This window comes from Sapajus apella, unplaced genomic scaffold (genome assembly GCF_009761245.1).
Source record: "Sapajus apella isolate SASKATOON/1434 unplaced genomic scaffold, GSC_monkey_1.0 scaffold12, whole genome shotgun sequence".
In the NCBI taxonomy this organism is placed as follows: Eukaryota; Metazoa; Chordata; class Mammalia; order Primates; family Cebidae; genus Sapajus; species Sapajus apella.
The window spans coordinates 4,677,130-4,693,794 of NW_022436952.1; the positions used below are offsets into that span (position 1 = coordinate 4,677,130).

At 40.4% G+C, this 16,665-nt stretch overlaps 1 non-coding gene and 1 pseudogene across 1 annotated transcript; one reads left to right on the forward strand and one right to left on the reverse strand.

The window, feature by feature from the left end:
- The window catches only part of LOC116552607, a 74,063-nt pseudogene that overhangs the window by 49,523 nt on the left and 7,875 nt on the right, over positions 1-16,665 (forward strand).
- LOC116553631 lies at positions 4,746-4,852 on the reverse strand. The gene has a single exon (XR_004269851.1). It is a non-coding gene; the product is annotated as a U6 spliceosomal RNA (small nuclear RNA).

The window sequence follows — 16,665 nt, forward strand, 5'->3', positions numbered from 1 at the left end:
TCAAAAAAAAAAAAAAAAAAAAAAAGAAAAGAAACCATTTTATTTAAGAACATGAGAAGAACCTGCTAGGCACAGTAGCTCACAAATGAAATCTCAACACTTTCAGAGGCTGAGGCAGGAAGATAACTTGAGGCCAGGAGTTTCAGACCAGCCTGGTCAACATAGTGAGACTCCATCTTTGTGTGTGTGTGTATGTGTGTGTGTGTGTGTGTGTGTATATGTGTGTGTCACACGCCCCTCAGGAGATCCTGAGAACACATGCCCTGCGAGACTCCATCTCTACAAAAAAAAAAAAAAAAAAAGGAACCCAACCTTGTTTAGAGGGAAAGGTTAGGGTTCAGTTTTAAAAGACTGCATTCTGAGGAGGGATTGGATCTTTTTTTTTTCCTAAAAAATGTAGTTGTCAGTTTCTTCTATAATCTGTTGCACTGAAACCTGCTAAATGATCTAACTTTTTGTTACTAAGTATTGTTGCTTTTTTAACAATCTTCTTTTGTTCCAGTTTCTTTTCATTTCACTGTCCCTTTTAATCTTAGAGACCTGCCTGTCTTTTACTTGGACTAATTTTAATGGATTCCTAATTTTATTTCCTTGCTACTAGTGCAGAGTTCAGTGTCTTTAGGTTTATCTTCCCTATGGTGGTGTTTCACATTTCTAACCTGAATACAGGTTTCCTTCATGTAGCCCCACCATCCATTTAACAATCCATTCATTAGTTGTTGTTGTTGTTTTGAGACAGAATCTCACTCTGTTGCCCAGTTTGGAGTGCAGTGGCGTGTACATGCTCCACTTCATCCCTGACTTCCTAGGCTCAAGTGATCCTCCCACCTCAGTTCCGCAAGTAGTTGGGACTACAGGTATATACCATCACATCTGGTTGATTTATTATTTATAAATCTTTTTACATTTTTTTTCAAGATGGGATCTCACTATATTGCCCAGGCTGGTCTTGAACTCCTGAACTCAAGCTATCCTCCTACCTTGGCCTCCCAAAGTGCTGGGATTACAGGCGTGAGCTACCACGCCCAGCCAATACCTGGTTAATTTTTGTGTTTTTGTAGAGACAGGATTTCATCGTGTTGCCCAGAGGTAGATTTATTCTTTAATTTCCTGCCATATATCAGGCTCTGTGCGTAACTGTAAGAATATGGCAGACATAAAAGGCATGGTCGCTGCCTTCACAGAGCTTTCCATTTACAGGTATTGATCGACTTACCACCTATGCAACTTACAACCATTCGACTTTACGACCACAATCGCTAGCCACCACTGCTCCGCATCTGGCAGCGCAAACGTTGCCCAGCTGGGCATATGACAGTGCGGACCAGCTTCCAGTAGCACTACCATCTCTGTGTGCACCGTTTCAACTGTACACATAGCCTACTCAACTTACAACCAAATCGTGTTACGACCGGTCCGCGGTCCCGACCATGGTCGTAAGTCGAGCACTAGCTGTATCTGGAATATAGGTTACTGTAATCATTAGAATATATTTAGGCCAGGCACGGTGGTTCACACCTGTAATCCCAGCACTTTGGGAGACTGAGGCAAGCAGGATCCATTGAGCTCAGGAGTTTGAGACCAGCCTGGCCAACATGGTGAAACCCCATCCCACCTAAAAATATAAAAATTAGCCCAGTGTGGTGGCAGGCACCCATAATCCCAGCTAATCAGGAGGCTGAGGCAGGAGAATCTTTTGAACGCGGGAGGTGGAGGTTGTAGTCAGCCAAGATTGCGACACTGCCCTCCAGTTTGGGCAACAATGAAACTCCATCTCAGAAAAAAATATTTTATTATTATTATTATTATTTTTTGAGACAAAGTCTTACTCTGTTGCCAGGCTGGAGTGTAGTGGCACAATCTCGGCTCACTGCAACCTCCGCCTCCCAGATTCAAGCAATTCTCTGACCTCAGCCTCCCGCGTAGGTGGGACTACAGGCGCATGCCACCACACCCAGGTAATTTTTGTATTTTTAGTAGAGTAGAGACAGGGTTTCACCATGTTGGCCAGGATGGTCTCGATCTCTTGACCTCGTGATTCACCTGCCTCAGCCTCCCAATGTACTGGGATTAGAGGCGTGAGCCACCACACCTGGCCCAAACATTGATTATTAAAATTACTCTTTAAATGAGATTGAGGGGGAGTGCATTTTGTCCATGACTTCCCTATCATTTCCGCTTTAATCTCCATGACATACCAGGATCTTCATGAATTAGTCTGTTATTTTGTACATATTATCTTTTTTCCTAGCTAATTTCTGACCTCCTTTTAACACTCGAATTAGACATACTTCCAGGTAGAATTAGTTGTGCCATCTTTTGTCCTCTCATATATACCGCTTGTCATCTAGTAATTAGTAAGTTATTTGTTTTTGTTTTCTTCATTGTAGCGCAAGAGCTCCTTAAGGACAGAGATAGCATCTTATTTTCTTTTTATCCCATTGTCTAGAAACGGGACTGATAGGTAGGTATACAGTAATGTTTATTGCGTGACCATAAGAGCAATTTCTGCAATAATTATTAGCAGCGATGGAACTCTCAGCTTCGATGACATGTATATGTGCTCTTTTTACTGTGCTTTTGATTGTGTATGGTATTTGGTTTTTTACATAGCTTACAAGACAAGCTTATAGTCATGATCTCCTTTGTGGCAAAAATGGTGGCTCGTTAAAAGTACCCATTGTGAGTAATTTGATTAATTTGTTTTTTTTTTTTTTTTTTGAGACGGAGTTTCACTCTTGTTACCCAGGCTGGAGTGCAATGGCGCGATCTCGGCTCACCGCAACCTCCGTCTCCTGGGTTCAGGCAATTCTCCTGCCTCAACTTCCTGAGTAGCGGGGATTACAGGCATGCGCCACCATGCCCAGCTAATGTTTTGTATTTTTAGTAGAGACGGGGTTTCACCATGTTGACCAGGATGGTCTCGATCTCTTGACCTCGTGATCCACCCGCCTCGGCCTCCCAAAGTGCTGGGATTACAGGCTTGAGCCACCGCGCCCGGCTTGATTAATTTGTTAAATGGTTACTTGAAATCATCAAGAATGCTATGGTGGTGATGAAGAAGCACTATTTTCTGCACAGTATATAAACATGAAAGAGAATATTTTCCCTTTTTTTAAATTGAGCTGGAGCCTCACTCTGTTGCCCAGGCCGGAGTATAGTGGTGCGATCTCGGCTCACTGCAAGCTCTGCAGGCTGGGGTTCTAGTGATTCTCTTGCCTCAGCCTCCTGAGTAGCTGAGACTATAGGCACATGCCATCACACCCAGCTAATTTTTTTTTCCTTTTTTTTTTTTTTTAATTGTACTTTAAGTTATGGGGTACATGTGCAGATCTTGCAGGATTGTTGCATAGGTACACACATGCCGTGGTGTTTTACTGTTTCCATCCCCCCATCACCTACATCTCTCCTACATCACCTACATTTCTCCCAATATTATCCCTCCTCAACCTCCCTACCTCACCACCTACATCTCACCCACATCTCTCCTACATCACCTACATTTCTCCCAATATTATCCCTCCTCAACCTCCCATCCCCCCGCTCTCCCTCCCCTAGCTCCCCACCCCACAACAGATCCCAGTATGTGATGTTTCCCTCCCTGTGCCCATGTGTTCTCATTGTTCAACACCTGCTATGAGTGAGATCATGCGGTGTTTGGTTTTCTGTTCTTGTGTCAGTTTGCTGAGAATGATGGTTTCCAAATTCATCCATGTCCCTACAAAGGACATGAACTCATCCTTTTTTATGGCTGCATAGTATTCGATGTTGTGTATGTGCCACATTTTCTTTGTTCAGTCTATCATTGATGAGCATTTGGGTTGGTTCCAGGTCTTTGCTATTGTAAACAGCGCCACAATGAACATATGTGTGTATGTGTCTTTATAATAGAATGATTTATAATCCTTTGGGTATATACCCAGTAACGGGATTGCTGGGTCAAATGGAATTTCTATTTCTAGATCCTTGAGGAATTGCCACACTGTCTTCAACAATGGTTGAAGTTTACTCTCCCACAAACAGTGTAAAAGTTTTCCTATTTCTCCATATCCTCTCCAGTATCTGTTGTCTCTAGATTTTTTAATAATCACCATTCCAAGTGGCATGATATGGTATCTCAATGTGGTTTTGATTTGCATTTCTCTAGTGACCAGTGATGATGAGCATTTTTTCATATGTTTGTTGGCCTCAAGAATGTCTTGTTTTGAAAAATGTCTGTTCGTATCTTTCACACACTTTCAAATGGGTTTGCTTGTTTTTTTCTTGTAAATCTGCTTTAGTTCTTTGTAGATTCTGGATATTAGCTCTTTGTCAGATGGGTAGATTGCAAAAATTTTTTCCCATTCTGTTGGTTGCTGGTTCTGATGATTGTTTTTTTTGCTGTGAAGAAACTCGTAAGTTTAATTAGATCCCATTTGTCTATTTTGGCTTTTGTTGCCATTGCTTTTGGTGTTTTAGTCATGAAGTCCTTGCCTATGCCTATGACCTGAATGGTTTTGCCTAGGTTTTCTTCTAGGGTTTTTATGATGTTAGATCTTATGTTTAAATCTTTAATCCATCTGGAATTAATTTTAGTGTAAGGTGTAATAAAGGAGTCCAGTTTCAGCTTTCTGTACATGACTAGCCAGTTTTCCCATCATCATTTATTAAACAGGGAATCTTTTCCCCATTGCCTGTTTTTGTCAGGTTTGTCAAAGATCAGATGGTTGTAGATGTGTGGTGTTACTTCCAAGGCCTCTGTTCTGAAAAATATGGAATGCTTCACAAATTTGCGTGTCATCCTTGCGCAGGGGCCATGCTAATTTTCTCTGTATCATTTCAATTTTTGCATATGTGCTGCTGAGGTGAGCACCTCCAGCTATTTTTTTTGCATTTTTAGTAGAGACGGCATTTCGCCATGTTGGCCAGGCTGGTCTCAAAACTCCTGACCTCAGGTTATCCACCTGCCTCCGCCTCCCAAAACTCTGGGATTACAAGTGTGAGCCACTGCACCTGGCCCAGACAGAATATTTTCTATTCCAAGTTTCTGAACATCTCCTTGAACAAGTAAATGTGAGCCAAGTTTGGGGAATCACCTTATCTTAATGGCATATTAAAATAGTCACATCCATAGTGATGTGAGCTGAACAGTAAACCGTTTTTGTTTTTGAGACAGAGTCATGCTCTGTTGTTGCCAGGTTAGAGTGTAGTGGCAAGATCTTAGCTCACTGCAACTTCTGCCTCCCGAGTTCAAGCGATTCTCCTGCCTCGGCCTCCCAAGTAGCTGTGACTACAGGTGCACACCACCATGCCCAGCTAATTTTTGTATTTTTGGTAGGGACGGGGTTTCACCGTGTTAGCCAGGATGGTCTCCATCTTTTGACTTTGTGATCTGCTCACCTCAGACTCCCAAAGTGCTGGAATTACAGGTGTGCACTATCACACCAAGCCTTTTTTTTTTTTCTTTTTTGAGACAGGGTCTCACTCTCTCATTGAGGCTGGAGTGCAGTGGTATGATCTCAGCTCACCGCAACCTTCACTTCCCTAACTCAGGCAATCAGTCCTCTCACTTCAGCCTCCTGTGTAGTTGGGATGACAGATGCACACCACCACACCTGGTAAATTTTTTGTGTTTTTTGGGCAGAGAACAGAGTTTTGCGAAGTTGGCAGAGTGTGGCGGCTTACACCTGTAATCCCAACACTTTGTGAAGCCGAGGCGAGTGGATCACCTAAGGTCAGGAGTTCAAGACCAGCCTGGCTAACATGGTGAAACTCCATCTCTACTAAAAATACAAAAATTAGCCGGGCGTGGTGGCATGTGCTGGTAACCCCAGCTACTTTGGGAGGCTGAGGCAGGAGAATCACTTGAACCTGGGAGGCAGAAGTTGCAGTGAGCTGAGATTATGCTACTGCACTCCAACCTTGGCTGCAGACCAATACTCTGTCTCAAAAAAAAGAATTTTGTCATGTTGCCTAGGCTGCTCTTGAACTCGTGAGCTCAAGCAATCCAGCTGCCTCAGCCTCTGAAAGTACTAGAATTAAAAGGCGTGAGTCTGCGCCCAGCCTCTGAGTAGTAACTTTGGTAACTAAGTTTCCTATCTATAAAGATTAAAACCATTAATATGTGAAAACACCTGAAACAGTATCTGGCATGTAATGTATCCTTCTGACTGCTATTAATTCTCTTTCTTTGAAGACAGGGAATGAATTAAATGCTTCAAAGATCTTTCCTCCAAAATTATAACTTCGGTTTATCATACCGTCTCTCTATATATATTTTTTACCTCTTTTCCTGAGAGAATTGCCTTTAAACTATTGAGTTCAACATTCTGTAATAAAATATTAAGTAACACTTGACACAATGATTTTGTTTCTGCAGATGTTCTCAAATAGTGATGAAGCTGTAATCAATAAAAAACTTCCCAAAGAACTCCTGTTAAGGTAAGTCTGAATACTGATTTTATAGTTTTTTTTTTTTTGGTGTGTATGTCATATTTGCCTATTTAAAAAATTTTTAACTTTCTGCTAATTTTTAAATGTGTATGGTATTTTGTCTGAATTTTAAAATTCCATTGCTTTGTTTAATAGTCTTACTCTACATTTTCCAGATGTGAATCAAGATATTTGAAAATTTAGTAGCAGTTTTTTCCCTTCCAACTTGTACTTATGATTTTATTTACATGTTTTCCCTTTTCTTTATTCTTGTATAGACAGTAATGTGAAAGAAGTAGGTTTTTGGTTTGTTTGTTTTTGAGACAGGGTCTTGCTCTGTCGCGCAGGCCGGAGTGCAGTGGCACAACCATGGCTTACTGCAGCCTGGACCTCCCAGGCTTGAGCAATCCTCCCACCTCAGCCTACTGGGTAGCTGGGACTATAGGCACATGCCACCATGTCTGGCTAATTTGTTTTTAAATTTTCTGTAAAGAGAGGTAATCTCACTGTGTTGTCCATGATAGGCTTCAACTCCTGGGCTCAAGCGATCCTCCCACATTGGCCTCTCAGGGTGGTGGGATTACAGACTTGAGCCACCGTACCTGGCCTACAGTAGTTAATACTAAGGTTCACTAAGATTTAGGAAAATTACTTCAGTCTGGTAACTGGCCCTAATGTGTTATGGTTTACATTTTTTATTTTAACACTTCTAGAGTTTTTTTGTTTTCACTATGACACTCAAAGTTCCATACCATGGCCTATAAAACCCCTCATGATCAGACAGAGGTATAACATAAACACATAAACTGATTTCTGTTTTAAATATAATTAGCCTGACTACCATGCAAAGACCAAACTGGGGAATAGGAGTGGGGAATAATAAGAAGGCTATTAAAGCAATCCATCCAAGAGATGAGGGTGCTATAGATAATATTTTCTGGAATTTGTTAGACTGCAGGATTGCCTACCCATGCTCTTTCTAGCTTTTGTCAACATTTCTAACCTCATTCTAGTACATGTTTATGAGCTATAAGGTGTGTGGTTAACAGACAGATGACATTACAATTGAAATTGGATGAGGAGAAACTTTTAAATCAACCAGACTTTGCTATCACAAACAAGTCATAAATCTCAGTGGTTTTTTTCTCTTAGGCTGAGGGCAGGTGCACAACAGACCAAGCCAGGTCACCTAAATGATCTTTGATACAGTTTATGTTTCTACTTATATTCCATTGCCTAAAGTGAGTCACGTGTCCAAGTCTAATAATGATGGAATGAGGAATATATGGAAGGAGTATATGAACATATGTAAACAGTCCTGTAGGGACCATATATATACACAGTCACATATGAACCTTCTCTCCTTAATTCTGTCTATACTCCTCAGTCTTCAACATTGGCTACAGTGTAGAGTTATGAAATGATATTCCAGCATGACCTCTGCCTCTCAGCTTAGCACACTGCCATGCCACAATTTGGGAGTGGGAAAGTTAGAAGTGTGTAACTCCTTCTCTGGGATGTGGAAATGAGTAGTCATGAGTTGAGGTGTTGAAAAAAGGAGGAAATTAAAGAAAGAAGGTATGTGCCTGTTTTGGGACACTGGAGATACTTTATAGCAACATTTTTTAAAATTGAGAACTTGATTTGAATTTACATGTGTTATATTGGAATAACCCTTGTGTACATTATAGGTTAAATTGGCTCCTTTCTAAGCTAATCAGGGAACTACCGTTTATTATATGATTTCTGTGGGGAAATGAGCTTGAGTTCCAAACAACCAATTCTAAACTTAATGTTGGAAACAAGTCCTTCCTCAATTGGAGACCAAGCAAAATCAGTATCCTGGAAAGGAAGGAAACAGATTTGACACCACAAAATACTTAATATTTATGAATATATTTAAGTATACAAAACATTGGTTTACGTCTGTAAAATAGTTGGTTGAAATTTTGTTTAAACCCCATGATAAAATCTTGCCATGTTAAAAAAGAAAAAAAGCAAAACTTTGTTTAAACAATTAAAGCCAAATAGTACAAAGGCTTTTTTCTATATCTTTGATGTCTTTTTTGATATCTTTTTTGACATTATACTAGATAGAAAACAATTGGTCAGCATCAATTTTAATAAATCTAGTTTGGGGCATTTGTAATTTTAAAAAGTTCATTGAGTTTAATATATCTTTAAAAGTTTAATAGTTCAAAATTACTTTAAAGTATGTGGCTTTTATGACTGGAACAGTAGATTCCTCTGGGAAGGATAACTGGGTAGTAGGAAGATAAGAGAAGAAAAACTGACTTTTCATTATGCTTTTCTGTATCTTTTTTAAAAGATGTTCTTATTTTTTAGTTTTCATTTTGAAATGGTGTCATATTTAAGCAAAGAGTTCTAAAATTCAGACAGAATTTAAGTATATCACAGCTTTCTCAATTAATATTAACATCTTACATCTCAACAATATCAGTTACCAAAATCAGGAAATTAATGTTGAAACCATTGGCTAGGTGCAGTGGCTTACGCCTATAATCCCAGCACTTTGGGAGGCCAAGGTGGGTAGATCACTTGAGGTCAGGAAGTTTGAGACCAGCCTGGCCAACATGGTGAAACTTAAGTTTCTGCTAAAAATATAGAAATTAGCTGGGCCTGGTTGCAAGTACTTGTAATCCCAGCTACTAAGGAGGCTGAGGCAGGAGAATCGTTTGAACCTGGGAGGCAGAGGTTGTAGTGAGTCCCACTGTGCCCCAGCCTGAGTGACAAAGCAAGACTGCGCCTCGAAAAGTTAAAAAAAAAAAAAAAAAGCCACAGTTCTGTGAACTAATCTACAAACCTTATTCAGATTCTTAAACTGTCCAGTAGTATTCTTTTTTTTGGCCCAGGATTCAGTCCAGGATTACACATTCCATTAAATTGTAATGACTCCTTGCTCTTCTAAGCACAGGATTTTATCCACAGCTTCAACAAGGAAAGCAGGACAGCAAGATTTTCTGCTGAATACAGAAAAGTCTCTTGCTGTCACTCAGGCTGGACTGCAGTGGTGCAAACACAGTTTACTGCAATAGCTCACCACAGTCTTGACCTCTCAGCCTTAAGTGATCCTCCCGTCTCATCCTCTGGAGTAGCTAGGACTGTAGGTGCATGCCACCACACCTTCCTAATTTTTAAATTTTTCGTAGAGATGGGGTCTTGCTGTGTTACCCAGGCTACTCTTGAACTCTGGCCTAATTTTCTTTTTTTTTTTTTCCTTTTAAATACAAATGGGGTCTCACTGTGTTGTCCAGGCTGGTCTTTTTTTTTTTTTTTTTTTTTCTTCATTTTTTGTTTTTTTGAGACAGGGTCTCACTGTCTTTCAGGCTGGAGTGCAGTGGCATGATCTCAGCTCACTCCATCTCCTAGGTTAAAGCGATTCTCTTGCCTCAGCCTCCTGAGTAGCTGGGGCTCCTGGTGTGCGCCACTATACTCAGCTAGTTTTTGTATTTTTTGGTAGTGACACGGATTCACCCTGTTGGCCAGGCTGGGCTCAAACTCCTAACCTCAAATTATCTGTCAACCTCAGCCCCCCAGAATACTGGAATTATAGGCATGAGCTGTTGTACCAAGCCTTGATAATTTTAAAGAATATTGGTCAGTTTTTAAATAGAATGTCCTCAATTTGGCTTTGTCTGATGTTTACTCTTGTTTTCTCATAATTAAATTCAAGTATGCAGTTTTGTAAATATACTATAGAAATGATAGTATACCCTTGTCCATGTATCAACAAGAGGTACATGGTGTCAATTATGCTTGTTACTGGTGATACTAACTTTGGTCACTTATTTAAAGTAGTGTCTTTCAGCTTATCCACTGCAGAATTATTTTCTTCTTTGTAAATAATAAATTTATTATTGCTAGAGTTACATTGAAGCTATGCATTGTTATATTTTTTATTATTTTTAACATCTATGATGTTATACGAAGGTTAGCATTGTGGAATTATTTTTTTTGAGACAGGGTCTCACTGTGTTGCCTAGGCTGGAGTACGATGGGATGATCATGGCAGTCTCAAACTCCTTAAATGATTGATCTTCTTCCTCACTTCCTGTGTACCTGGGACTACATGCATGAGCCACCATGCCTGGCTAATTATTTTTTCTTTTGTAGAGACAGGATCTTACTTTGTTGACCAGGCTGGTTGAACTCCTGGCCTCAAGTGATCCTCTCCCCTTAGTCTCACAAAGTATTAGGATTACAGGCATAAGCCACTGTGCCCAGCCTGTTTCCCCTTTTTTACTGATTCTCCTCCTTCCCTATTGAAACAAAGTTTGTGCTTTATGGTTTAACATGCAGCAATCCACTGTTTGCATAATGTGAAATTCAGTTAGCAAGATTGACAATACTCCCTCTTAGAGCAAAACCATATGTACCATGTAGGAGTACCACTTGAAAAATGAATGTCTATGTTTATAAGACAAAGACTGTTTTCCAAGAGTTGCTGTGAAGTGACTTGTTTCTCAAAGATTCCTTCTGAGGATGATGTTGATAACTATAAAAATGACACTGATAAGACTGCTTGAGTCTGTACATGCCCTTTTAATTATAAAATGCAGTTTCAGAATAAGGACTGTTATTACCTATAGGAATATGAAATTTTTGCTGAGACTTGATTATGACAAAAGATGACAAAGAGTATGAAATTTTTTTAAAGGGTTGAGGAAAAAAATATGAATTTTTTTTTAACTCTTCTGGTATTGGGTCATAATTGTCATGTAATATATATCTATGTAAGTGGGTGAGAGATGAACTTTATGAACTGAAATGGAAAGAATGAATTAGCTGATTTATTTTTCTTTGTCTAAAATAATAGAGAGCCAGGTGCGGTGACTCATGCCTATAATCTCAGCTGCTTGGGAGGCTGAGGCAGGATTGCTTCAGTCCAGGAGTTAGAGACCAGCCTGGGTAACATAGCAAGGCCCTATCTCTTAAAAAAAAAAAAAAAAAGAAAAGAAAGAAAGACAGAAAAAGAAAAAGAAAGGAAAAATTCAGCAATTCATACTGTGTTAGGGTCCTGCTAGATCAATTCACAGGTGTGATGATGTGCATGAGGATTCACAGGACTCATCATGTAGTCATACACACAGCTATGATTTATTGTAAGAAAAGATACAAAGAAAAATCAGCAAAGGGGAAAGGTGCACAGATAAAGTGTGCAGGAAACCAGAAGCAAGCTTCCAAGAGTCCTCTCCCAGTGGAATCACACAGGGTGCACTTAATTCCTCCAATAACAAGTTGTGACAACACATGTGAAATACTGTCTTTTAGAGAAGCTCATCAGTGAACCGAGAACCCCTCCCAAAATCCAACGACTTAGGTGCCATTCAGGGGCTAACTTTGCAGGCAGACATTTCTAAAGATAGCATTCCCAGGCCTGCTGTATTAACTCTTTTCTGCACATGTGCAATCTCATATGCATTTCAGGGAAGTTCACAGTGTTGAAGATTTCTTATAGCCTTTCCTTCAGTTTAAATGCTAGGAGTTAAAGGTGTGGAAAAATATATTTCTGTAGTTTTTCTTCCTTTGAAAAGGGTTAATAGTTAAGAACATGGACTCTGCAATATGACTACCTGCATCCTGTCATATACTTGCTGTTAATTGAGGATACAATCCTTGGCATATAGTAAATGCTATAAAATTGTTAGGCATGTATTGTTACTGTTGGTACTATTTTTTACTCATAGACCATAAAGTGATGTGATCAGATTCCAAAACTACCAAAAGTGTTCATCTCTCAACTTGACGGTACAAATTGGTAGGTGTTCCTATATCAAAGGATAGAATACCAATATCACTCTTATCCAGCATTCAGTTTTCTGGCCTTCAGGATTACCCAGAACAAAGCAAAGAAACAAAGTCAACAGAAAGATCAAATGTGTACTCAGAGAATGCATACTAACCATTTCTCAGGCCCTTTTTAACTCTTTTTTTCTTCAGACACAGTTCTTACACATTTGATTATGAGAATCAGTAAATTAAAATGAGACCAGAAGAGTAATGCTGTTAGGGAGTTTACTGAGTTTTAAAGAGTACCTATCTGACAGTAAGGGAGTGCCATGCTCTGTATGTCTGTCTTCCCCACCTCCCCAAAAATTCGTATGTTGAAATTTAATCACTAATGCAGTAGGATTAAGAAATGGGTTCTTTAGGATGTGGTTAGCTTAGAAGGCCAGAGCCCCCATGAATGGGATTAGTACACTTATAAAATAAACTTGAGGAAGCTTGTTTACCTTTTGAGCTAGAAGGTGGCATCTTCAAAGCAGAGTAGACATTGAATCTGCTGGTGCCTTGATTTTATACTTCCCAGCCTCCAGAACTGTGAGCAGTATATTTATGCGATTTATAAATTACCCATTCTGAGGTATTCTGTTACAGCAGGCCAAATGGATTAAATATAAAAGTATATATAAAATATAAAAGTAAAAACACAAAAACTAGTAACAGAAATATTCAAACCAGGCCAGGCACAGTGGCTCACGCCTGTAGTCCCAGCACTTTGGGAGGCTGAGTTGGTTGGATGATGAGATCAGGAGTTGGAGACCAGCCTGGCCAACATGGTGAAACCCGGTCTCTACTAAAAATATAAAAATTAGCCAGCGTGGTGACAGGTGCCTGTAATCCCAGCTACTGGGGAGGCTGAGGCAGGAGAATCGCTTGAACCCGGGAGGTGGAGGTTGCAGTGAGCCAAGATTGCACCATTGTACTCCAGCCTGGGCGACAGAGTGAGACTCCCTCTCAAAAAAAAAAAAAAACCATTCAAACCATTACAGTGCAGGGCTATTTATTTAATGAAGAGACAAACAGATTTAGTCATTTAGAAGTGTTTTGTTGTGTGGGATGACAACTGATGTTCTTTATGAATGATGTGAGATGTATAGAAATAATTAAATTACCTTTCTTCAAACTTTAATGTGGGTATAAATATTTGTTGAGTACCTGCAATGTCCCAGATACTGTGCTGGATATAGAAATAAACAGTTTCTGTCCTCAGGGAGCTCACAGAGCAGTAGAGAAAACAGGCACGGAAATAATCAATATAGAGCTAGAAAAGAGGTTTTGCCTAGGGCATTGTAGCAGTCTCCCATGTAGGGCTTTACACCTAGCATGGAGAGTTCAGAAAATGAGACAAATGAGCCGTGACTTAAAGAGTAGTACCCCATCTCTACAAAAAATACAAAAATTAGGCTGGGTGTGATGGTTCCCACCTGTAATCCCAGCACTTTGGGAGGCTGAGATGGGTGGGAAACCTGAGGCCAGGAGTTTGAGACCAGCCTTCCTAACACGGTGAAACCCGGTCTCTACTAAAAATACAAAAATTAGCTGGGCGTGGTGGCAGGCACCTGTAATCCCACCTACTTGGGAGGCTGGGGCAGGAGAATCGTTTTAACCCAGGAGGTGGAAGTTTGCAGTGAGCCAAGATCACACCACTGCACTCCAGCCTGGATGACAGAGTGAGTCTCCTCAAAAGAAAAAAGAAAAAAATATAAGTGGTCCTTGAAGAAATGATTGATTCCAGGAATGAATCAAGGGAGGTATAAGAAAGGTCTGAAATACCTTGTTGTGCCAGAAAACAAGGAAGTGCTCAATGAATGATGGGGACATAGTCAAAGGACAAATGACACAGCTGGAAGTTGATCCCACTGGCTAAATCTGAAACAATTTGAGCATTGAAATAATGATAACCCAAATGAGATTACAATTCATTGAATATATGAGCAATCCATGAATCCATACAGATATAAACACAAACAAATAACAAACTGGAGTCCAAGGGAAAGCCCTTCCTTACAGTGGAACTCCAACTAATAAAATGTGGAAGTAATGGTAAATTTAGAAAATCACCATTTGGCAACTGCAATAGTAATAACTGTTTCAGGAAAAATCAAACTAATGAGTCAAAGTTTTATGAGAAACAAGATATTTACAATGTCACAGATAGGCACAGCTGCTCATGCCTGTAATTCCAGTGCTTTTGGAGGCCAAAGTGGGAGGACCACTTGAGGCCAAGAGTTCAAGACAGCCTGGGCAACATAGTGAGACTCCGTCTCTACAAAAAAATTTAAAAATTAGCCAGGCGTGGTGGGGCACACCTATAACCCCAACTACTCAGGAAACAGAGGTGAGAGGATTGCTTGAGCACAGGAGTTCAAGGATACAGTGAGCTATTACTGGCCACTGCATGCAATTCAGCCTGGGTAACAGAGCAAGACTCTGTCTCTAGAAAAGCAATTCTTGGCAGGGTGCGGTGACTCACCCCTGTAAACCCAGCACTTTGGGAGGCCAAGGCGGGTGGATCACGAGGTCAAGAGATCAAGACCATCCTGGCCAACATGGTGAAACCCTGTCTCTACTAAAAAATACAAAAATTAGCTGGGTGTGGTGGGGAGCATCTGTAGTCCCAGCTACTCAGGAGGATGATGCAGGAGAATTGCTTCAGACTGGAAGGCGGAGGTTGTAGTGAGCCAAGATCACACCATTGCACTCCAGCCTGGCTGTAGAGCCAGACTCTGTCTCTTAAAAAAAAAAAAAAAAAAATTTTCTCCGCCTCAGCCTCCTGAATAGCTTGGATTACAGGCATGTGACACCATCCCTGACTAATTTTTGTATTTTTAGTAGCGACGGGGTTTCACCATATTGGTCAGGCTGGTCTCGAACTCCTGGTCTGCCCTCCTTGACCTTTAAAAGTGCTGGGATTACAGGTGTGAGCCACCAAGCCCAGCCGGGGATCACATTTTAACGTGAGACTCAAAGGGGACAAACATTCAAATTATATCAGAATTTTTCTCTCCATCCTTATTCAGTATATTTAATTTTTGAGCAGACAGTTAACTTTGCTGTACCCAAACTACCTGTCATAGGTGCCAGCTCAAATATAAGTTCAGTTCTTTTACCCTTAGCTGCTTGGAGTCTGTCCCATGCATGCAGTGTTCAGAGGTCAGTCAGCAATTTGAACAGAATTTGTACTGCCTCACGTTGGATCCCTCCACAGTTTCCAATGTGATTGTTCTATATTCTGTTCTCTGGTTCTGCTTTGTAGGTTTCTGTCCATTTTCTAAGTGCTCTAAGGGTCCCAAATATAACCTGCCCTCAGGATAAATGCTGTAAAACTAGAAATTATCATTCCCCTACCCCTTTAATATCTGCCTACTTTTGTTCACTTTCCAATACATTCAGGTAGCTTTTTTTTTGGGTTTTGGGTTTTTTTTTTTTTTTTTTTTTTTGGAGACAGAGTCTCGCTCTGTTGCCAGGCTGGCCAGATCTTGGCTCACTGAAACCTCCACCTACCAAGTTCAAGCGATTCTCTGCCTCAGCCTCCACAGTAGCTGGGATTACAGGTGTGTGCCACCACACCCAGCTAGTTTTTTGCATTTTTGGTAGAGACTCTGTTTTATTGTGTTAGTCAGGATGGTCTTGATCTCCTGACCTCGTGATCAACTCGCCTTTGCCTCCCGAGGTGCTAGGATTATAGGTGTGAGCCACTGCACCCGGCATAAGTGGCAGTTTTTAATATTTCATTCCAAATTTATAATTGTGTCTGGAAGGTTAGTTCAGTGGAAGCTTACTCAGCTACGACCAGAAGTGAAACCAATTTTATGTTTGATTATTTAAAACACGTTATTGCAAAAGTCAGATCTATACAAAAAGGTATTACTTAAAATATATATCTCTCCACTCCAACCTTCCACCCCATTCTCATCCTTCATTTTGAATCATTTCACAAGAGTTTTGTCTGAAGAATGATGATGATTTTTTTTTTTTTTTTTTTTTTGAGACAGGGTCTCACTCTGTCATCCAGGCTGAAGTGCAGTGGCATAATCATGGCTCACTGCAGCCTTGACTTCTCAGGATCAGGTGATCCTCCCACCTCAGCCTCCTGAGTAGCTAGGACTACAGGTCCTGCCACCACGCCTGGCTAATTTTTATATTTTTTGTAGAGACATGGTTTTGTCATATTGTCCAGGCTGGTCTCAGAACTTCTGATCTCAAACCATCTGCCTGCCATGGTGCCTCTGAAAGTGCTAGGATTACAGGCATGAGACACTGCACCTGGCCTGAAGAATGATTCTCGACCTCGACTTTTTTTGAATATTAAATCTCAAATGCCATCATTGACATTCATGTTTTATCAGTTGGATTTGGATTAACTAACAGATTTCATCTAGAGATTAGAATTTGTAAGTTAATAATCAAAACATGCTGCAATTCACTGTTTTCATATTTCTATCCTGG